The following is a 24,740-nucleotide window of genomic DNA, read 5'->3' on the forward strand; positions in this document are numbered from 1 at the left end:
TTTTGTAAACTTGGCTCAAATTCCAAGGTCAGTATACAAATAATCGAAAAATGATAGGTTAGCCACCAGCCAGTGGTCTGAATCAATTTTATATTCAAATACTTTCGAGAAAGAGCATATATTTTATGCTGTTATTGGTTCTATCACCTTTCTTAGAACGATCTTCATAATACCGTTTAATTAAAATAATTAATTCCTTAACTATACAACTCTTTAGAGTCCAATTAAATATTTTCATAACAGTCCCTTTCTCTGACAGCCACCCTGTGAGCTAGGCTTGGAATGGCTTTTATACTTTCCGTTTCTGTAGGAAAAGCCCTTTGTACTTTAGAAAAGACATAAGTTTTAAGATCTCTTGTATTAAGGCCAGCTTAGGCCAGCTAATGTCCTAAGTCTTTGGGCAGCTAGCTCAAATTGTGTTTCTACTGACTTCACTCTATTTTCATATGGGGAGATATCCAGGGATCAGTGGTGCCTGACACCCCAGCCAATGTCTATCACTTCGTTTATTACACTTTCAGTCATGGAGAAGCAGGATTCAACACAGCATACTCTGTGTACACTCTGCTTTATTTAATCTAGTTTTATCTGTTTCTTTTTACTCCCAGGAAAGAATGAGATACCAAAGGAAAACAATTCAATTGTTATTATTTTTATTGTTTCTGTGGACCTTTCAGAGAATGTTTCATTTCAGGTAACTTTAAAAAATTAATGATATTTTATTCTCATGTTGGTAAAGGATCTAGTGTATTCAGAAAGGTGATAAACTCTCACCCTGAATGAATCATCATCCAAATATATTGATCCAAGTATACCCAATTATATCCAAATATATTAGCATAAACATAGTCTTCAGCATAAAAGTTCTTTGTTTCTAATGTGATCAAAGGTAATGTAATTTTTGTAGGTCCATATGTGCATGGAGAAGCAATGTTAAAGTACCAAGACAGTTATTATGTAATTGATGACAGTGTAATGTTAGTACATGTTGTAAACTGCCTTTTTGCATGGGTGATATTAAAAAAAAAAGTCCCTAATATTGGTGACTTCACACATTAAGTGTGGTATTTGTCCTCCATATATTTGAGCAAGTAGAGAGATTTCATTGGCAATTAGGAAATTTCATTGTTTTTTCTTTTGCTTGGTTTCTTTGGCTGTGCTGCATGGCTTTCGGCAGTGAAAGAAGAGTCCTAACCTTTGGGCCACCAGAGAATTCCCACAAATGTCATTGTTTAAATGTTATTAAGCAAACTTCTCTGTCATTTGTACCTCAAATAATTACTTCAGTTTTTTTTTTTTCCAGATATAGCATGCAGTCCTAATTGCAATGATTTTTATCATGTTTATTACTGTATTGCTTATAACCAACAATGTATTTGGCACCTAGTGTGTGTCTTAGTCTAGCTAAGCTACTTTAACAAAATTCCATAGACTGGTTGGCTTATGAACTACAGAAATTTCTCACAGTTCTGGAGGTTGAGAAGTCCAGGATCAAGGCACCAACAGATTTGGTGTCTGTTGAGGATACACTTTCTAGTTCACACACAGCCATCTTCCCTATGTGTCCTTCAATAGCAGAAAAATCTCTGCCATGGGGTCTCTTTCCCAAGGACATCAATCACATTCATGAGGGCTCCATCCTCATGATCTAATCACCTCCCAAAGGCCCTACCTCCTAATGCCATCACCTTAGGGGTTAGGACTTCAACATACGAATTTGAGCGGTATGCAAATATTTCATATATAACATTACATGTTCATTAAATATTTGGTAATATTAGATAAAAAAAATTAGGTAATAAAGTGAATGGGTTTATAGGGACATAAGTCCTGGGTCATTGGTAGGACTGATGTTGAAGCTGAAACTCCAATACTTTGGCCACCTGATGCGAAGAGCTGACTCATTTGAAAATACCCTGATTCTGGGAAAGATTGAGGGCAGGAGGAGAAGGGGACAACAGAGGATGGGATGGTTGGACGGCATCACTGACTCAATGGACATGAGTTTGGGTGAACTCTGGGAGTTGGTGATGGACAGGGAGGCCTGGCGTGCTGCGGTTCTTGGGGTCACAAAGAGTCGGACACGACTGAGTGACTGAACTGAACTGAACTCTGTGTGTTTGCTAAGTTGCTTCAGTCACGTCCTACACTTTGTGACCCCATGGACTATGGCCCGCCAGGCTTCTCTGTCCAGGGAATTCTCTAGACAAGAATACTGGAGTGGTTAGCTATTCCCTCCTCCAGGGGATCTTCCCAACCCAGGGATTGAACCTATGCCTCCTGCATTGCAGGTAGATTCTTTACCACTGAGCCACCAGGGAAGTCCCAGGGAAATAACTCTAGTCATATTAAATGTGGAAACCCTTTATATAAGTTTGAAATTAATACAATGCTTTTCATTTATCCTAAACACAAAGAAATTACAGAGGATATATCAGTGATGGTAAGTCTTTATCTGCAAATAGGCTATGACTTCTTTGAAGACTAAATAAGTTGGAGGGCAATGGACTAGCTGCAAGTCCTTTGCAGGGTAAACCTATAGGCAGGGCAAACCAAGGCAATTTTACAAATAAAGATATTTACAAGTGGAGATATTTGTTTAAGGTCGGAGTACCAGGAGTCAAAGAAAGAGCAGACTGGCAGAGTGCTATCTCTGATAGAGGAATGAGACCTGGTTAGAGGAAGCATGTTACAGAAGCCAGAAGCCAGCCTACAGGAACCTTGGATCTTTTAAAGCTCTGCGGAAACACATGGGAGTTGAGTATTGGCTAAAAGACTCCCAGGTATTAATCACATACCACCTGAAAAATCATGCCATCAGAATGTGTGCAGAGAGGAAACTTCCTCAAAGTTTGTCCAAGATTCAGTATCATAAGATACTGTGCTTGTGGGAACACATAGTGAAGTGGAAGCAACTTTACCTTATGTTGCTTGTTGTGTTCAGGGTCCTTGTCTGTCTCATGGTTACATGACTGCAACATCCCCACTAAGACCGAGACTCCATATACTTGGGCGAGCTGTGCTATATGAGAAAATAATAAAGAAGCTTTTCATGTACCAGGCAGAGTATGTTTTCTCATGGCTAGCAGGGCATTGGAACTCTCCATCACCTGAAAAAAGCAGGAAAATCCTAGGCAAAGGTGGGAACATTCAAGGAAAGCCTGCTACAGCAGATGCTGGGAGAAAGAATGGATTAAAATGCTTTCTGCCAAAATATATTCAGTGCAATACAACCTAACAATCATCCTATTATTAATATTAGCTCTCCTTAGCATCAGGAGTCTATAGCTGTAGCATAGTAATACTTATCATCCAAGGCATTGTTATTGATGGAAGCGGTGCCTGGCAGAATGTCACATCTCAGCCACATTCCAACATTGCAGTTACACCCATCTGTGTACATAGGCACAAAGACAATCTCATGACATATGACTCAGCTCCACAGCTGCCTAATCCCCTCAACTCAGCCCAGAATCAGCTCTCCCAGGGTGTCTAGCAAAAGTGCCATAGAGCTTTTACAAAAGAGGAAGAGTAAGGGCTCAGGCATGATTGTTGGTCTTTTCAGCTACTATGTGACTATGGGCAAGATAATAAAAGCTCTCTGTGCTTCACTTTATTTCATAGGAGTGGATTGAATTAGATAATACTTAGGAAAGTATTCAATAAGTATTAGTGATTAATGAAAGAAATCTAAATGTATCTGGCAGATTAGGGAATATTCCCCTTAAGAAGGGATATGTAAATGAGACCTAAATGCTATGTGGGAATTAGCTGGTGGAACCTGTGGCATATTTAAGGGACTAACCAAAGGCCAGTGAGTCTGGAAAACTGTCAATGTGGGGCTAGGTAGGAGAGGAGGGTGAAACAGTGTGAAGGGTCAGATCATACAGAATATCATAGCTATATAAAGAATATGGACATGATCCTTAGGACAGTGGGAGGCCACTGGACATTGTTAAATAGAATAATGATTGGTAACATTGGAGCTTCAGGAACATGTTATTGGAAGTAGAGTGGAAATATATCGTGAATCAGTTGTAAAGGTAGAATGCAGGGATAAGGAGAGGCAGCACATCGCTAATTACATGGATAGAAACATGAAGGAATTTTCATTATATTGTGCTCTTTACATTTGTGTACCTTTTCAAAGGTACACAAACTTTTAAAAAGTGAACAGTGAGGCCAATAAGGAGGCTATGGTAGTAGCCCAGACAAGGAATGATGCTGACCTGAAGTCATGTGGTAGCAGGGAATGGAGATAAGGGATGGATTTGAGATGTTTTGGAGGTAAAACCATCAGGGTTTAATGGTGGGTTTGATGTTGGGATTCAGAAGGGCTCTGAGTGGAGAATGACTCTCATATTTCTGCCATGCAAATCCAAGCAGATTCAGTGAGTTAAGGCAACATATGAAGAGGAACTACTTTGGGGAAAATATGATGACTTTAACATTAAACATCTTCCTTTGGTAGCATCTGTGCAAAATTCAAGTAGAAGACTTTAGAACTCAGTTGTATATACTATATACTATGCATTACATTCATGGGAGAAGTATCTTTATATATAAGAACTTGAAGCTGCAGAAAAATGCCCAGAAGATTGTCAGTTGATCAAACAGAGTACTTAAGAAAAATCCTTCCAAGAATAATGATCAAATCAAGGCTGCTGAGCAGATAGGATATTTAAGGCTAGTCTTAGGTAGAAAATACGAATATATTTTCATTGTGGTAGAAGGCACTACAGGTAAATTTGCAGATGAGGTTGCAGAAAGTTGAGGGAGCTTCTGTCTGATGATTGCCATTTTCTCTGTGAATTAGAAGATGAGAATGAGGACTGTGGGAACAGATAAAGACTCCTGGGATGCACAGAGAATTACTCTGAGGGTGGAAATCATGATTTTTCCATGCCACAACTATCAAAGTTCACTATTAATTTTCTGCTTCCTGCTTATTTTGCATTTTACATCTGATAATACATCTCAAACTCTATACATATTATGTGACTCTTTGCATTATTTTTCCTAATAGGTCTGTGAATACTCAAATAGAAGAATTAAAGCTATCAGACTGTTTTTTTCCCAAGTAAGAATTCCAAATCTAATATGTGTGAGATTAATCCATAGACTGCTCAATAGAAATGAACAGATGGCAACAATACTGTGACTGGCATTCCAAATGTTGGCGAGCAGATGGATCTTTGATGGTTATTTTAAAAAATAAGCAGTAGCCGAGATCAACTGGGAATGGACATTAGGACCTAAGTCCTCCATGAATGAGAATTTAGATGATAGAAACATAATGGGTCCTAGAATGACGGACAGTCAAAAATGTAAGGGTACACTTGAGATTTTGGTTGTTCCTCCTCATTTCACCAATGAGAGAACCAAAGCCCAAATCAGGTGGGTGGGCTGTCTGCGCACTTCGTGCCTTAATACAACAGCTTTCTTCTGGCCTCTCTGTCTCCATCTTCTTACTCTAAGCACCTGTCTTTCACCTTCATGCTGTAGATCTGAGGACCTCTCTTAATTGAAACTTTGAAAAGAGACATCCAATTATTGGATAATGATCCGTGACTCTTCCTCCCATAATATCACTACATTTGTCAGATCTAATCAGATCATACAAAGCACACCGACTATTTAAACAAAGATTTTAGTATAAAGAATTGCTGATTACTATACAGTGGTTAAGGGGCTTCACAGGTGGTGACAGTGGTAAAAAACCTGCCAATGCAGGAGACCTCAGAGATGTCAGTTCGATCCCTGGGTCGGGAAGATTCCCCTGAAGGAGGGCATGACACGCCAGTATTCTTGCATGGAGAATCCCATGAACAGAGGAGCCTGGCAGGCCACAGTCCATGGAGTTGCAGAGTCAGACACTTCTAAAACAACTTAGCACCCATGGATACCCGTAAAGTCATTAACTAGGTAACCTGAAAAACTGAAAATACAACTCTAAGGTGTCATAGAGGGAACAGCTATAGGAAGTAATTATTTTCCCTGGTTCTGAAGAAACAAAAGGAAGAGACTCTAATTATTATACCTTGAAAACTTAGAGACAAATCTCACAGAGCATAAACTCCGATGCGGCTCAACTGGTGTGCCCACCTCTGAGCTCTAGGGAAGCCTCCTGGGGCAGAGAACCAGCCCTTCTAAGGAGGAGCATGGTGAGACTGGTTTTGCACGTGTTGGAAAAACTGAAAGTTGGATTCAACTGCTCAGGAAAAGAACTGCTATTGCTGTGGTAAAATGCATTGCTGGAATGGGAGTTGCAGGCACAGGATGCAGACAAGAAGCCCACAGGAAACAGAAAAGAGCAAGTTTTTTCTTCCTCCAGCCTTGTAATTTTCCTCCAATGCCCTCTATTAGTAGAGCCTAACAGGGTGCCCATTGGCAAAGGAGAAATGTGATTTGCAGTGTCCCAGCTCAACATAATAAAGCAGGGTATACTGTGATGGGTTTAACTATGAAAGACAATAGCTTAATAACTGACACAGCCTCCCCCTAACAAGACACGTAAGTTATAGCCTCATAATTCAAGGTACTGATCAATCACAACAGGTGAAAAAAGGAGAAAACCATATAATCATTTAAGTAGATTCCAAATAGGCTACTTTTAAGTTTCAATCTCCATTCCTTTTTATTTTATTTTTTTTTTTGGGGGTGGTGTTTAAACAGCAGAGATTTATTTTCTCCCATTTCTGAAGGCTGGAAATAGAAGATCAAGGTGTTGGCAAGTCTGGTTTCTTTTGAGGTCTCTCTTCTTGACTTGCAGCTGCCTGTCTCTTTGCTGTGTCCTCACAAGGCTTTTTCTCTGTGTACACATTCCTGGTGTCTCTTACTCTTCTATAAGGACACCGGCCCTATTGGCTTTGGCCTCGTCCTCATGACCTCGTTTAACCTTAACCTGTTAGTTGCTCAGTCGTGTCCGGCTCTTTGTGACCCCATGGACTGTAGCCCACCAGGCTCCTCTGCCCATGGAATTCTCCAGGCAAGAATACTGGAGTGGGTTGCCATTCTCTTCTCCAGGGGACCTTCCTGACCCAGGTATCAAGCCTGGGTCTCCTGCATTGTAGGCAGGCTCTTTACATCTGAGCCACTGGGGAAGTCCTGTTTAACCTTAATTACCTCTCTAAAGGCCCTATCTCCAAATATTCAGACTGGGATTACACCTTCAACACATGAATCTGGAGGACACAATTCAGTCCATAACAAGCTCTGAACCAGCTAATAGAATCTTCCTCTTGCTGTATGTCTGTTCCTATTGCATTTTTCATTTTTCTTCATTGATGATCATTAAGGCTGAACATCTTTTCATATGAATATTGGTCACTTGGACATTCACTTTTGCAAACTGCCTGTTTATATCTCTTCTCCTTTTTATCCCACACAATGGATTGTCTTTTTTTTTTCAATAGATTTGAATACACATAATATAAAATTCACTATTTTCATTGTTTAAAAATGTACACTTTGTGGCTTTCCCAGTGGTCCAGTAGTTAGGAATATGCCTTGCAATGCAAGGGAACTTGTTTAATCCCTGGTGCACAAAGACTCCACATGCTGCAGAGCAACTAAGCCCATAGGCCATAACTACTGAGCCCACATGCTGCAGTTACTGAAGTCTGCAGAGCCTAGAGCCTGCACTCCACAGCAGGAGAAGCTGCTGCGATGAGAAACCCATGCACCACAATGAAGAGTAGCCCCTGCTCACCACAATTAGAGAAAAGCCTGTGCAACAACCAAGACCTAGCGCAACAAAAAATTTAAGTAAATAAATCTTTTAAAAATGTACAATTCTAGCTATCTAATTCCAGAATATCTTCATCATAGCAAAAAAGAAGCTCTGCACATTAAGAAGTAACTTCTCATTCCCCGCTCCTTGACAAACACTAATCTGCTTTCCATCTCTCTGGACTTGCCTATTCTGGACATTTCCCTATGAAGGGAGCATAGGATGTTTTGTTATTTTTTTTAATGTCTGACTTCTTCACTTTGCATGTTTTCAAGATTCATCTATACTGTAGCATTTATCAGTATTTCATTCCTTTTCATAGCTGAGTAGTACGCCATAGTATGGACATACCACACATCCATTCACCAGTAAATGGACATTGAGTCGTTTCCACTTTGGGGCTATTTTAAGTAATGGTGCTATAAACATTCATGTACAAGTTTTAATTTGAAATCATACTTTCAGTTCCCTTGGGTATATATCTATAAGTGGGTTTACTGGGTACATGGTAATTCTATGTTAAACTTTTTGAGAAACCACCAAACTCTTTTCCATACAGTTACATCAATTTATGTTCCCATCAACAATGTATGAGTGTTTCAATTTCTCTACATCCTTTCCAACACTTGCTATTTTTTGTTTTGCTGGGGGTGTGTGTTTTTGCTTATGTTACGGCCATTCTAGTGTGTGTGAAATATCTTATTATAGTTCTGATTTACATTTCTCTAATGATTAGTGATGTTGATCTTGAGATGTCTTTGGCTTTGGCATCAAAGTAACATTGGCCTCACAGAATGAGTTAGAAAGTTCTATTTCTTTGGAAGACTTTGAAAATATAATTGGTGTTAATTCTTTAAGTGTTTGGTAGAATTCAACAGTTAAACCATGTGATCCTGGGCTTTCTTTTTTAGGAGATTTTCAATTACCTTTACTTGTTATAGGTCTATAGGATTTTCTAGTTCTTCTTGAATCAGTTTTAGTAGTTTGTGTGTTTCTAGAAATTTATCCATTTCATCTATAAGGTCTATAATAATGTCCCCATTTCACTTCTTGATTTAATAATTTGAGTCATCTCTGATTTTTTCCTGGTCAGTTTAATTAAAGGCATGCCAATTTCATTAATCTTCACAAAGAATTGACTTTTGGTTTCATTGCTTCTATCATTTTTTTTCTCTATTCAGTTCTCTCTACTCCAGTCTTTATTATTTCTTCCTTTTGTTGGCTTTGATTTTGTTTTTCCCCTTTTTTCCAGTTTTCCCCCTTTTTCCCCTTAAGGTAGAATGTGAGATTACTAATATGAGATCTTCCTTTTTTTAAATATAGATGTTTACAGCTATACATTTCCTTCTGAGTACTGATTTTCTGTCTCCCATAAGTTTTAGCATGTTGTGTTTTCATTTTTATTTATCTCAATTTATTTTCTTTCTTTTTTTTTTTGTTGTTTTGTTTTTCATTTATTTTTATTAGTTGGAGGCTAATTACTTTACAATATTGTAGTGGGTTTTGTCATACACTGACATGAATCAGCCATGGTTTTACATGTATTCCCCATCCTGATCCCCCCTCCCACCTCCCTCTCTACCCGCTCCCTCAGGGTCTTCCCAGTGCACCAGGCCCGACCACTTGTCTCATGCATCCAACCTGGGCTGGTGATCTGTTTCACCCTAGATAATATACATGTTTCAATGTTGTTCTCTTGAAACATCCCACCCTCGCCTTCTCCCACAGAGTCCAAAAGTCTGTTCTGTATTTCTGTGTCTCTTTTTCTGTTTTGCATATAGGGTTATCATTACCATCTTCCTAAATCCCACATATATGTGTTAGTATGCTGTAATGTTCTTTATTTTTCTGGCTTACTTCACTCTGTATAATGGGCTCCAGTTTCATCCATCTCATTAGAACTGATTCAAATGAATTCTTTTTAACGGCTGAGTAATATTCCATGGTGTATATGTACCACAGCTTCCTTATCCATTCATCTGCTGATGGGCATCTAGGTTGCTTCCATGTCCTGGCAATTATAAACAGTGCTGCAATGAACATTGGGGTGCACGTGTCCCTTTCAGATCTTGTTTCCTCAGTGTGTATGCCCAGAAGTGGGATTGCTGGGTCATATGGCAGTTCTATTTCCAGTTTTTTAAGAAATCTCCACACTGTTTTCCATAGCGGCTGTACTAGTTTGCATTCCCACCAACAGTGTAAGAGGGTTCCGTTTTCTCCACACCCTCTCCAGCATTTATTGCTTGTAGACTTTTGGATAGCAGCCATCCTGACTGGCGTGTAATGGTACCTCATTGTGGTTTTGATTTGCATTTCTCTGATAATGAGTGATGTTGAGCATCTTTTCATATGTTTGTTAGCCATCTGTATGTCTTCTTTGGAGAAATGTCTGTTTAGTTCTTTGGCTCATTTTTGGATTGGGTTATTTATTTTTCTGGAATTGAGCTGCAGGAGTTGCTTGTATATTTTTGAGATTAATCCTTTGTCTGTTTCTTCATTTGCTATTATTTTCTCCCAATCTGAGGGCTGTCTTTTCACCTTGCTTATAGTTTCCTTTGTAGTGCAAAAGCTTTTAAGTTTCATTAGGTCCCATTTGTTTATTTTTGCTTTTATTTCCAATATTCTGGGAGGTGGGTCATAGAGGATCTTGCTGTGATTTATGTCGGAGAGTGTTTTGCCTATGTTCTCCTCTAGGAGTTTTATAGTTTCTGGTCTTACATTTAGATCTTTAATCCATTCTGAGTTTATTTTTGTGTATGGAGTTAGAAAGTGTTCTAGTTTCATTCTTTTACAAGTGGCTGACCAGTTTTCCCAGCACCACTTGTTAAAGAGGTTGTATTTTTTCCATTGTATATCCTTGCCTCCTTTGTCAAAGATAAGGTGTCCATAGGTTTGTGGATTTATCTCTGGGCTTTCTATTCTGTTCCATTGATCTACATTTCTGTCTTTGTGCCAGTACCGTACTGTCTTGATGACTGTGGCTTTGTAGTAGAGTCTGAAGTCAGGCAGGTTGATTCCTCCAGTTCCATTCTTCTTTCTCAAGATTACTTTGGCTATTCGAGGATTTTTGTATTTCCATACAAATTGTGAAATTATTTGGTCTAGTTCTGTGAAAAAATACCATTGGTAGCTTGATAGGGATTGCATTGAATCTATAGATTGCTTTGGGTAGTATAGCCATTTTGACAATATTGATTCTTCCAATCCATGATCACGGTATGTTTCTCCATCTGTTTGTGTCCTCTTTGATTTCTTTCATCAGTGTTTTATAGTTTTCTATGTATAGGTCTTTTGTTTCTTTAGGTAGATATACTCCTAAGTATTTTATTCTTTTTGTTGCAATGGTGAATGGTATTGTTTCCTTAATTTCTCTTTCTGTTTTCTCATTGTTAGTGTATAGGAATGCAAGGGACTTCTGTGTGTTAATTTTATATCCTGCAACTTTACTATATTCATTGATTAGCTCTAGTAATTTTCTGGTAGAGTCTTTAGGGTTTTCTATGTAGAGGATCATGTCATCTGCAAACAGCGAGAGTTTCACTTCTTCTTTTCCTACCTGGATTCCTTTTACTTCTTTTTCTGCTCTGATTGCTGTGGCCAAAACTTCCAACACTATGTTGAATAGTAGTGGTGAGAGTGGGCACCCTTGTCTTGTTCCTGATTTCAGGGGAAATGCTTTCAATTTTTCACCATTAAGGGTAATGCTTGCTGTGGGTTTGTCATATATAGCTTTTATTATGTTGAGGTATGTTCCTTCTATTCCTGCTTTCTGCAGAGTTTTAATCATAAATGAGTGTTGAATTTTGTCAAAGGCTTTCTCTGCATCTATTGAGATAATCATATGGTTTTTATCTTTCAATTTGTTAATGTGGTGTATTACATTGATTGATTTGTGGATATTAAAGAATCCTTGCATTCCTGGGATAAAGCCCACTTGGTCATGGTGTATGATTTTTTTAATATGTTGTTGGATTCTGTTTGCTAGAATTTTGTTAAGGATTTTTGCATCTATGTTCATCAGTGATATTGGCCTGTAGTTTTCTTTTTTTGTGGCATCTTTGTCTGGTTTTGGAATTAAGGTGATGGTGGCCTCATAGAATGAGTTTGGAAGTTTACCTTCTTCTGCAATTTTCTGGAAGAGTTTGAATAAGATAGGTGTTAGCTCTTCTCTAAATTTTTGGTAGAATTCAGCTGTGAAGCCATCTGGTCCTGGGCTTTTGTTTGCTGGAAGATTTCTGATTACAGTTTTGTTTTCCTTGCTTGTGATGGCTCTGTTAAGATCTTCTATTTCTTCCTGGTTCAGTTTTGGAAAGCTATACTTTTCTAAGAATTTGTCCGTTTCTTCCTAGTTGTCCATTTTATTGGCATAGAGCTGCTGATAGTAGTCTCTTATGATCCTTTGTATTTCAGTGTTGTCTGTTGTGATCTCTCCATTTTCATTTCTAATTTTGTTAATTTGGTTCTTCTCCCTTTGTTTCTTAATGAGTCTTGCTAATGGTTTGTCAATTTTGTTTATTTTTTCAAAAAACCAGCTTTTAGTTTTGTTGATTTTTGCTATGGTCTCTTTAGTTTCTTTTGCATTTACTTCTGCCCTAATTTTTAAGATTTCTTTCCTTCTTCTAACCCTGGGGTACTTCATTTCTTCCTTCTCTAGATGCTTTAGGTGTAGAGTTAGGTTATTTATTTGACTTTTTTCTTGTGTCTTGAGGTAAGCCTGTAATGCTATGAACCTTCCCCTTAGCACTGCTTTTACAGTGTCCCATAGGTTTTGGGTTGTTGTGTTTTCATTTTCATCCGTTTCTATGCATATTTTGATTTCTTTTTTGATTTCTTCTATGATTTGTTGGTTATTCAGAAGCGTGTTATTTAGCCTCCATATGTTTGAATTTTTAAAAATTTTTTCCCTGTAATTGAGATCTAATCTTACTACACTGTGGTCAGAAAAGATGACTGGAATGATTTCAATTTTTTTGAATTTACCAAGACTAGATTTATGGCCCAGGATGTGATCTCATCTGGAGAAGGTTCTGTGTGCACTTGAGAAAAAGGTGAAGTTGATTGTTTTGGGGTGAAATGTCCTATAGACATCAATTAGGTCTAGCTGGCCCATTGTGTCATTTAAAGTTTGTGTTTCCTTGTTAATTTTCTGTTTAGTTGATCTATCCATAGTTGTGAGTGGGGTATTAAAGTCTCCCACTATTATTGTGTTACTATTAATTTCCTCTTTCATACTCGTTAGCGTTTGCCTTACATATTGTGGTGCTCCTATGTTGGGTGCATATATATTTATAATAGTTATATCTTCTTCTTGGATTGATCCTTTGATCATTATGTAATGTCCTTCTTTGTCTCTTTTTACAGCCTTTATTTGAAAATCTATTTTATCTGATATGAGTATTGCGACTCCTGCTTTCTTTTGTTCTCCGTTTGTGTGAAATATTTTTTTCCAGCCCTTCACTTTTAGTCTGTATGTGTCTCTTGTTTTGAGGTGGGTCTCTTGTAGACAGCATATATAGGGGTCTTGCTTTTGTATTCATTCAGCCAGTCTTTGTCTTTTGGTTGGGGCATTCAACCCATTTACATTTAAGGTAATTATTGATAGGTATGGTCCCGTTGCCATTTACTTTGTTGTTTTGGGTTCACGTTTATACAGCCTTTCTGTGTTTCCTGTCTAGAGAAGATCCTTTAGCATTTGTTGAAGAGCTGGTTTGGTGGTGCTGAATTCTCTCAGCTTTTGCTTGTCTGTAAAGCTTTTGAATTCTCCTTCATATCTGAATGAGATCCTTTCTGGGTACAGTAATCTAGGTTGTAGGTTATTCTCTTTCATTACTTTAAGTATGTCCTGCCATTCCCTTCTGGCCTGGAGTGTTTCTATTGATAGATTAGCTGTTATCCTTATGGGAATCCCTTTGTGTGTTATTTGTTGTTTCTCCCTTGCTGCTTTTAATATTTGTTCTTTGTGTTTGATCTTTGTTATTTGATTAATATGTGTCTTGGGGTGTTTCGCCTTGGGTTTATCCTGTTTGGGACTCTCTGGGTTTCTTGGACTTGGGTGGCTATTTCCTTCCCCATTTAAGGGAAGTTTTCAGCTATTATCTCCTCGAGTATTTTCTCGTGGCCTTTCTTTTTGTCTTCTTCTTCTGGGACTCCTATGATTCGAATGTTGGGCGTTTCACATTGTTCCAGAGGTCCCTGAGGTTGTCCTCATTTCTTTTGATTCTTTTTTCTTTTTTCCTCTCTGCTTCATTTATTTCCACCATTTTATCTTCTACCTCACTTATCCTATCTTCTGCCTCCGTTATTCTACTCTTGGTTCCCTCCAGAGTGTTTTTGATCTCATTTATTGCATTATTCATTTTTAGTTGACTCTTTTTTATTTCTTCTAGGTCTTTATTAAACATTTCTTGCATCTTCTCAATCTTTGTCTCCAGGCTATTTATCTGTAACTCCATTTTGTTTTCAAGATTTTGGATCATTTTTATTATCATTATTCTAAATTCTTTTTCAGGTAGATTCCCTATCTCCTCCTGTTTTGTTTGACTTGGTGGGCATTTTTCATGTTCCTTTACCTGTTGGGTATTTCTCTGCCATTTCATCTTGTTTAGATTGCTGTGTCTGGAGTGGGTTTTCTGTATTCTGGAGGTCTGTGGTTGCTTTTTATTGTGGAGGTTTCACCTGGTGGGTGGCATTGGACAATTGGCTTGTCAAGGTTTCCTGGTTAGGGAAGCTTGCGTCAGTGTTCTGGTGTGTGGAAATGGATTTCTTCTCTCTGGAGTGCAATGGAGTGCCCAGTAATGAGTTTTGAGATGGGTCTATGTGTTAGGTGTGACTTTGGGCAGCCTGTACGTTGACGCTCAGGGCTATGTTCCTGTGTTGCTGGAGAATTTGCGTGATATATCTTGCTCTGAAATTTACTGGCTCTTGGGTGGTAGTTGGTTTCAGTGTAGGTATGGAGGCTTTTGGATGGTCTCTTATTACTTAATGTTCCATGTATTCAGGAGTTTTCTGGTGTTCTGAAGTTTTGGGCTTAAGTCTCCTGCCTCTGGGTTTCAGTTTTATTCTTCCAGTGGTCTCAAGACTTCTCCAACTATACAGCACTGATAATAAAACTTCTAGGTTAATGGTGAAAAGATTCTCCACCATGAGGGACACCCAGAGGGGTTCACAGAGTTACATGAAAAAGAGGAGAGGGAGGAGGGAGATAGAGATGAGCAGGAGGAGAAAAAGGGGGACTCAAGAGGAGAGAGACAGATCTATGCAGTTGTCTGTTCCCAGTGTTCTCTGTAGCCCAGACACCCACAAAGATTCACAGAATTGGATTGGGAAGAGAAGGGGAAAGGAGGAAATAGAGGTGTTCTGAGGTAGAAAATGGAGAGTCAAGATTGGGAGAGAGTAATCAACACACTCCTGAATAAAAATGGGAACTGCATATTGGATTCTTAAATGTCCAAAATTTATATCACATACTGAAAAACAAAAATCAAAAATCTAGAGTAGAGGTTAGACTCTTAAAGATACAATATTAAAAACAAAAACACAAAAAATTTTAGAGATATATATGAAGTTCGATTTAAAAATAGGGCTTCTCTTTTTTTTTTTGCAAGGTTATAGTGAAATGAAAATGAAAATTAAGGAGTAGTAGAGGAGTAATAGAGGACTTTAAAAGAAAATAAGAGAAAAAGAAGAAAAAAAAGAAAAAAAACAAGAAAAAAAATTTTTTTCCTAATTAAAAAAATCATAAAAATATATGAAAATGAAAGTTAAGGAGTAGTGGGGGAGTAATAGGGAATTTTAAAAGAAAATAAAAGAGAAAAAAACAAAAAAGAATAGAAAAGAAAAAAATTTTTTTAAATTAACAACAACAACAACAAAAACGTTAAAAATATATCTAGGAATTTCTCTGGAGCTGTTGCGGTCGGTGTGGGTTTGGTTCAGTTTCAGATAGCTCCTCGTTCCAGCTTACACTTCTTGATATCTATAGGTCCCTTCCGGTGTAGTTGGTATTATCTACAGGGATTTTAATCTGTTGCACTGGTCCCTTCTGAAGTGGTTCCCTTTGTTTATTTGGCTTCTGTTTGCCGGTCTCTTCGGTGCCTAATTTCCTCCCTGACACAGGCGGGCGGAGGTGGTCTCTTGTTCACGTTCGCTAGTTCCTTCGCGATGCGGGGAGGGAGGGGAAATGCTTTCCCTGTCTACGCTGCTCAGGCTCTTGGCTGCTCTATATGGAGCGGGCCCTGCGTTGCATGCGGTTCCAGTTTTTGGGTACTCCACAAAAGCGCGGACTCGGTTGCGCCTGCGTTTTGTGTCTTCCCCGGCCCGAGCAGCTCAGGAAGCCAGGAGCTTGACGGGTGCACTCTCCCCGGGTGTGGTACGCCTTCTCCCCTCCGCGGCCCCAGTCTCAGTTTCCGCCTGCGCTGGTTGGGTGCGTGCGCCTTCCCGGCGGATGTCGACATCCAGAATCTCAGGAAGTCTTTGGTTAGAAACTGGAGGCCTGTTTGCAGTGTGGTAGGGGATGCCGTCTCTGGGGCTGAATTTGCCCCTTTCCCCTCCCCCCCTGCCTCCTGCCTCCGGTGGGGCTGGGCCAGTCTGCCGCAGGCTAGCTCTTCTCTGGACTTGCTCAGACCCTTTGTTCTGTGAACGGCCGGCAGTGTGTTCAGGCCGGTTAATTTTCTCTCTCTCTTTTGCTATCCCACATTTAAGTTGGAATCTCACAAAAGCTCCCTCCATTTGCCCTCAGGGCACTCAGGCCCGGTCCTTACCCTCAGCAATGCCGCCCGCTCCTCTCCGTTCCGCCCCCACTTGCTGGTGGCGGATGCGGGCATCTGGGGTACTTTTCTGCTGGGAGTTGCTTTTAGGCACATAATCTGTGGGTTTTATTTATTTTTCCGTCCCAGTTAGGTTGCCCTCTGAGATTCAAAAACTTCCCCCAGATCTGCCAGTGTGAGGGTTTCCTGGTGTTTGGAAACTTCCTCTGTTAAGACACCCTTCCCGGGACGGGTCTCTGTCCCTAGCTCTTTTGTCTCTCTTTTTATCTTTTATATTTTGTTCTACCTCCTTTCGAAGACAATGGGCTGCTTTTCTGGGTGCCTGATGACCTCAGCTAGCGATCAGAAGTTGTTTTGTGAAGTTTGCTCTGCGTTCAGTTGTTCTTTCGATGAATTTGTAGGGGAGAAAGTGGTCTCCCCGTCCTATTCCTCTGCCATCTTGGCTCCTCCTCAATTTATTTTCTAATTTCCTCATGATTTTGGAGTTTTTTGTTTTTGTTTTTTTCCCTTATGATTTTTTCCTTTGGCACATTGGTTGCCTAGGTGTGTTGTTTAATTTCCAGGTGTTTATGAATGTTCTAGACTTATTTCTGTTACTGATTTCTAATTTCATTCCATTATCATTGGAAAAGATAGTTTGTATGTTTCCAGTCACTTTAAGTTTACTGAGATTTGTCTTATGGTCTAACATGAGATTTATCCTGTGGAATATTCCATGTGTATTTGAGAAGGACATATATTCTGTTGTTGGAGGAAGTATTTTGTGTGTGTCTGATTCATTCTTTTGCCTGGTCAAATCTTCTGTTGACATCCTAAAGTGAATTTTTTCCTTTCAGCTATACACTTCTCAACTTCAGTATTTCTATTTCATTTGTTTTTGTAATTTGTGTCTTTATTAGTATTCTCTATTTGTTGAGACAATGTTCTTCTGGTTTCCTTTAGTTCTTTGTCCATGGCTTCCTTTAGCACTTTAAGCATATTTCAAATGGTTGATTTAAAGTCTTCTTAGAAAAACTCAGTCAATGTCTAGACAGTTCTCGTTAATTTGTTTTCCTATGAATGGGCTGTACATTCTTCTTTATTTGCATAACTCTTAAATTTTGGTTAAAAATGAGACATTTTGAGTATTATAATATAGATTCTCTGAAAATCAGATAGTTTTGCCTCCTTAAAGTTCACTGTTCTTATTTGCTATTGGTTGTTTGTTTGGTTTTGTTTTTCCATTTTTTTCTAGTTTCCCCCCTTTTCACCTTAAGGTGGAAGGAGAGGTTATTAATGTGAGATCTTTCTTTTTTTATGGTTGTTTGTTAGTGGCTTTTCTAAACCATTTTTTTTTAAAGACTGTATTCTTTGTCTTGTTTGGTCTCAGAAGTCTCTGAGCTACCCTTAGGTTGTGGTCAGTGAGTTGTTTGACAGAGATTTCCTTAAAGTGCCTAAAACCTGAGAGAGGGAGGTGTTAGAGGGCAGAAGGAGGAGGAAGAGGAAGTGAAGGAGGAGGAGAAGGAGAAGAAGAAAAAAAAAAAAAACAGAAAAGAAAGGAAAATAAAATGGAAGAAAACACTTGCATCCTTTAAAGACTGGCTCTCTGTTTGGGCCCTCCTTCAGCACAGCCCAGTTGTTTATAACTCTGCCCTAGCTTTCACTTCTTGTGTGCACTGAACCTAAATATCAGTCAGGGGTGAAAGCCTCAGATCTTCACAGATCTTTTCTGAACATTCATTCTGCCCTGAACATGTGCATGGATTTCTCAGTTCCTTGCTCTGTGTATGTCTGATTGACACGTGGGATCTTGTCAAAGCCCTTACTTCCCAAAGAACTGTCTTTCAAATGTTTCCTCCCTAGGCTTTCAACATATATAGTGTCTATTTTAACGGAAATCTTTTGACTCGGGTGGAAGGGGCTTGTTCTTTTACAATTTTTTTTTTCAAGGAATACCCTCCCCTTCAATTCTTAGAGAATGTTAAGTACAAGAAAAAAAGCACTATGAGTCAATCCTTCAAGGAACTCTCAGATAGGTTAAAAAGATAAACACGGTCCCTGGGAATTAGATCCACTCTTCTCCCCACTGAATCAGATACTTACACTGAGAACATAATATGGTTTTGTCTTTTCAATACCATTGTTATACTAGGAAGAGAGTTGGTGCAAGGCTGGGTTAAAATACCTCAAAGTTTTTCTAGTCCTACCATATTGAGTCTTTTTTTTTTTTTTTCCTTTTTGAGATAACTTTTTCTTGGTTGCTCTAAATATTTGGCTATCTTCCAAAGTTCTGACAAAGTTGATTCTGACAGTATGCAACAATATTAACACTGGCAGCATTTCAGATTATGAAAACTGGGAAGTTCATTTTTAAAAATATTGCTTCTGGAAAGAATCAATGTCCAAAGTTTAAGACGGTAGATCTTGTCCAACTGTAAGAGAAATTGTTATTTTAAGCTTTGGGTGACATTTCAACTATGCATCCTCAAAGATCTTGGAATAACAATATAATCAGTACATGTACTTTTGTAATGATCTAACCCTCATGATGCAGCCGTGAAATTAAAAGATGCTTACCCCTTGGAAGGAAAGTTATGACCAACCTAGACAGCATATTAAAAAGCAGGGACATTACTTTGTCAACAAAGGTCCGTCTAGTCAAGGCTATGGATTTTCCAGTAGTCATGTATGGATGTGAGAGTTGGACTATAAAGAAAGCTGAGCACCTAAGAATTGATGCTTTTGAACTGTTGTATTGGAGAAGACTATTTACAGTCCCTTAGACTGCAAGGAGATCCAACCAGTCCATCCTAAAGGAGATCAGTCCTGGGTGTTCACTGGAAGGACTGATGTTGAAGCTGAAACTCCAATACTTTGACCACCTGGTGCAAAGGGTTGACTCATTGGAAAAGACCCTGATGCTGGGAAAGATTGAGGGCAGGAGGAGAAGGGGACAACAGAGGATGAGATGTTTGGATGGCATCACTGACACGATGGACATGAGTTTGGGTAAACTCCGGGAGCTGGTGATGGACAGGGAGGCCTGGTGTGCTGCGGTTCATGGGGTTGCAAAGAATCAGACACAACTGAGCAACTGAACTGAACTGAACTGAGCCATTTCTGATAAACTGTTTCTTCAGTTTATCATGCCATCAAGGCTCTAGGTTAGAAATAAGGAAATGCTGCAATTAGACATAGTCTTTATACATTAGCAATATCTACTAGAATTTTATTAAAAAGTATTTTGCTCATAATTCTTTTATCTTCCTTACAGTGCTGTAAATCGCTCAAACATAATTACCAGCTGGGCAGCTCCAATTGTGTGGCACAGCAATTATGATGAAGTGGTGCTGGAAAATTACTACACAAGTCATAAAATTACTGTGGGGTTGACTGTGTTTGCCGTGGGAAGGTAGGTATTGCTGAATGACCTTTATATTCAGGTGCTTTATTTTAGAAAATGGGAGGTTATCAATAATCTACCTCAAGAATTTAGAAAAAGTAGAACAAAATAAAACCGAAGAAAGCAGAAATAAGGAAGTAATAAAGGTGAGAGCAGAAATCCATGAAATTGAAAACAGAAAAGTCTCAGAGAAAAATCAATGAAACAAAAATGTGGTTCTTTGGGGGGGAAAAAACCCAATAAAATCCATAATCACCCAGGAAGACTAGCCAGGAAAAAAAATTAATGCAAATTACAAATATGAGGAAAGAAACAGGGTATATCACCTTAGACCTTGTAGACTTTAAAAGGATAATCAGGAAACACTATAAAAATTCTCTACTATCTGACAACTTAGAGGAAATGGACTTTAAAAAGCACAAACAACCACAACTCACCCAACATGAAACAGATCAGTTGAATAACCCTATAACTATTGAGGAAAGAGAATTCATAATTTTAAAAACTCCCAAAGGGGCTTCCCTGGTGGCACAGCTGGTAAAGAATCTGCTGGCAATGCGGGAGACCTGGGTTCGATCCCTGGGTTGGGACAATCCCCTCGAGAAGGGAACAGCTACCCACTCCAGTATTCTGGCCTGGAGAATTCCATGGGCTGTATATAGTTCATGGGGTCACAAAGAAAGGACTTTCACTTTCAAAGTCCTTAGGCAGAGATAGTTTCATCAGAGAATTCTACCAAATATTTAAAGAAAAATTAACATCAATTCTACACAATCTTTTTCGGAAAAGAGACTAGAAATCATTTTATGAAGCAAATGCTGTCTTGATATAAAAATCATACCAAGTACGAAAAAGTAGTAAGTTGAACAATACTTATCACTCATTAAAATGATAAAGTTATCAGCTTTATAGCAACTTGCTATTAAATATTGACAGTAATTTATTATTTAATAAAAAGAACACAGAAAGAGGAAGAAAGGGAGGAGGAAGGGAAGACTCCTTACTGAAGAAGTTTCCCATAACCTCCTCCAGGACTCACTGTGGTCTCTTCAAGTTGCTGCCCCAGGATCTGTAACAAGATCCTGGGGAGTAAACCCACTCTGGGGCAGTTCTTCTACCTTCAGGACACAGGTGGAGTTTCTGATTCCTTCCTACACCCTCCTGAATAGAACACAGAGTCTTGGAAGGCTACTGTATGAGGGACGGGGCGCTGAAACCACAGCTTCATTAACCTCACCATGAAACCCCCACTCTCTTTTAAAGAACCTCTGAAAGCTCAGGAATAAATGGCATCAATTTCCTCTGGAATTAGAGGAGTATAGGTGGGGCTGAAACTAGGAGGATAGATTTAAAGTATCTATATGGAAATTTTCAACATGAATATCTGCTACAGGAATGAATAATTAAGCCAATAAAATAAAACAGAAAAATACCATGCAAATATTAAAGACTTTCTATTCATTGGCAATAGCACTGTAGACCCATAGGGAAAGATTTCCATAAATGATGTTGGAGAAAATCAATGTCAACACAGGAAAACTGAAATTGTACTTCTATAGCATATCATGTACAAACATACAAACATCAATTACTAGGTAGTTTGAAGACCAATAGTTAAAAGAAAAACTATATCTTCATGAACTCAGGATGGAAAAGGATTTCTTAATCAAGACATGGAAACTACTAATCGTAAAGGAAGAGACTGATAAGTCTGACTGCTTAAAATTAACTTCACCTAAGGAAAAATCAGAGAAACCCAAACTGAAGGCCATTTTACAAAATATGTGGTCAGGGTCATGACCCAACAAGAAGAGAAACTGACAGAGTGGAAGAGACTAGGGAGACTAGAAGAGACTAGTGACTGAATGCAGTGTGTGTTCTGGTTTGGATCCTGGAAACTGAAAAGGTCATTAGGGAAGAAGCTGGTGAAAATCACATAAAATCTGTGATTTAGCTAATAGTATTTTACCACTGATAATTTCCTAGTTTTGACAAATGTACTATGGTTATATAATATATTACTATTAGGGGGAGGTGGGTAGAGCATATGTGGGAACTCTGTAATATATCTGCAACTTTTCTGTAAATCTAATGCTATGCTAAGTCGCTCAGTTGTGTCTGACTCGAGACCCAATGGACTGTAGCCTGCCAGGCTCCTCTGTCCATGGGATTTTCCAGGCAAGTATACTGGAGTGGGTTGCTATTTCTTTCTCTAGGGGATCTTCCCAATCCAGGGACTGAACCAACATCTCTTAAGTCTCCTGTACTGGCAAGCAGGTTCTTTACCACTAGCACCAACTGGGAAGCAGGCCTTGCTAAGATCCAGTGTAGTAAGTCTAATAGCATTCCAACATAGGAAGTATTTTAAAAATTGGGGGGAAAAATGTTTGCCATTGTAGTGAAAGTAAGGTTTTTTTTTTTTTTTAATTGTAAATGCCTGATATTAAGCTTTTGATTGATTGCTGAGACATCCATTGTATTTATTTTTTATTGGCCACACTGTACAGCTTGTGGGATCTTAGTTCCCTGACCAGGGAGAAAACTTGGGCCCTGTGCCATAAAAGGGCAAAGTCCTAACCACCGGACCACCAGGGAATCCCCTGAGATATCCATTTTAAAGACATCCATCTCAAATGAAAATATTGCTTACTAGCTAAACAACTAGATAAAGAGCCAAGTCACCCTACCCATGAAATCTTCCTTTTAGAAAGTCCTGAGTGATCTGATCTACATAAATGACCACTTGCATGACCCCATTTTTCCCCCTCCCTTGCTTTAACTTCTGCTTTTACATTTAAAATTTGTCAATAGAGTGAACTCGAAAAACCCTAGGCACCCCACCCTCAACCCAGTAAAGGCAAAACCCTAGGTCCTTCGTGCTTCTCTCTCTTTCTCTGTCTCCCACCACCTCCAACTTGTGACCTCACTGTGTGGCCCCAGGCATGCCACGTATCCTCTAGGATTTGTGATTAATAAAGCTTATTTTCTCAAAGTTCCCTATGGTTGTTGTTGAGGTGCTCCTTGAAATTATAATAAGAATGACAAAGACTGGTCCAGCCATAACGTAGGCTCTGGTGATGTCTGGTGGGAAGTAGGGATGTCTTACCACAAGTAGTAGGGACTCCAGCGAGTGCTCCCAGGCACTCCTAGCCGGTAACATCACTATCAGTAGTCAGAGACTGATGCAAAACAGCCCCACATCACATCATACACAAAAATTAACTCAAATGGATAATAGACTTAAATATGAAAGAATAATAAAGCTACTAGAAAAACATATAGGAGAATATTTTCACTACTTTGAGGGGGCAAAGATTCCTTAAGTATGACACAAAAGCACTAACCATAAAAGAAATATGGATAAATATGGACTTTGGATTTGATTTGCTAGCTTCCAGCTCAATATAATATTTTAAGTGATATTTTTCCATAATGTACCTAATAATTTTAGATACTCCAAACTAGAGAGTTTTCTCCTGACTCCATCTGTTGTATTTCTTAAGGCTCTGATCAATATCCAGAACTTATTTCTAATGATCATATAAACATAATTTGAACTAGTCACATACATTACCTTTTCTTTTTTGAATTCACCTGAGGCCATTTATTACTACAAGAATCCTTAACTGGCTGGAGAGATTGGAAATGAGAAAGTTTGCCTTCAGTCCAGCAATCTTAGCACCATATTAAAGGGCACAGGGCAAAAGAAGAATCCCAGTGCTAAAGTGGATACAAAGCATGTCACTTCTGACTTTTTATGCATAATTAGCTCCTCTAAGTAAGCCACAGGCATCAATAACTACTCTTGCAATGACCTATGACCTTTCCTGTCTACAATCTCTAAAACAAGTCCCAACTGCTCTGATAACCCTGAAAACTCAGGCTTTTGTTTTGTGCTGGACACGGTTCAGTTTTCTGATCTCACCAAGTTTCATTCCCTCTCATGAGAAATTCCTTTTTTCTCCTATGATCCATAAAACCTCACCAGGGAGAGGAAAGGCAGACAATTTCACTTTTACACTACTTAAATACAACTCAAGAAGCATATCTAATGTTTGGTTCCTTTAGTAGCATTTTCGATAAAACTACAGTAAGTGTAATTTAAATAGTATGTGTTTCACTAACATACAAGAAGATGAACTTAATTGCTTCTTATTTACTTCACAGATACGCAGACCGTTATTTGTATACATTTATAACATCAGCTGATAAATATTTTATGGTTGGCCAGAAAGTCATCATTTACATCCTGGTAGATGACTTCTCTCAGGTGCCCTGGGTAGAGCTAGCTCCCCTCCGAATGCTGAAAATTTTTCAAATAAAGCGAGAGAAGAGATGGTAAGACATCAGTATGATGCACATGAAGATCATCAGTGAACATGTTGTGGGTCACATCCAATATGAAGTTGACTTCCCCTTCTGCATGGATGTGGATCAAATCTTTGTAAAAAAATATGGACTGGAGACTCTGGGTGAGTCAGTAGGTCAGTTACATGCTCATTGGTATAAGACAAGTCCTTCAGAGTTACCTTATGAGAGGAGTCAGTCATCAGAAGCATATATACCTATTGGTAAGGGGGACTTTTATTATCACGCTGCTGTCTTTGGTGGTACTCCTATTCAGGTTCTCAATATTGCTAGGGAGTGCTTCAGAGGAATCATGAACGACAAGAAAAATAACATTGAGGCAGTGTGGCATGATGAAAGTCACTTGAACAAATATTTTTTCCTCTATAAACCCACTAAAATCTTGTCACCGGAATACTGCTGGGATGAGTTTGGATCTAATAGTATTAAGAATGGCACTTTCAAACTCTATTGGGCTATTAAAAATTATGACTTTCTTAGACAGTCAGTGTAA

At 38.8% G+C, this 24,740-nt stretch overlaps 1 pseudogene; it reads left to right on the forward strand.

Moving 5' to 3' along the window:
• The first annotated feature begins 614 nt into the window (after positions 1–614).
• LOC133065440 (N-acetyllactosaminide alpha-1,3-galactosyltransferase-like) lies at positions 615–24,740 on the forward strand (annotated as a pseudogene).

Source organism: Dama dama, chromosome 11 (genome assembly GCF_033118175.1).
Source record: "Dama dama isolate Ldn47 chromosome 11, ASM3311817v1, whole genome shotgun sequence".
NCBI lineage: Eukaryota > Metazoa > Chordata > Mammalia > Artiodactyla > Cervidae > Dama > Dama dama.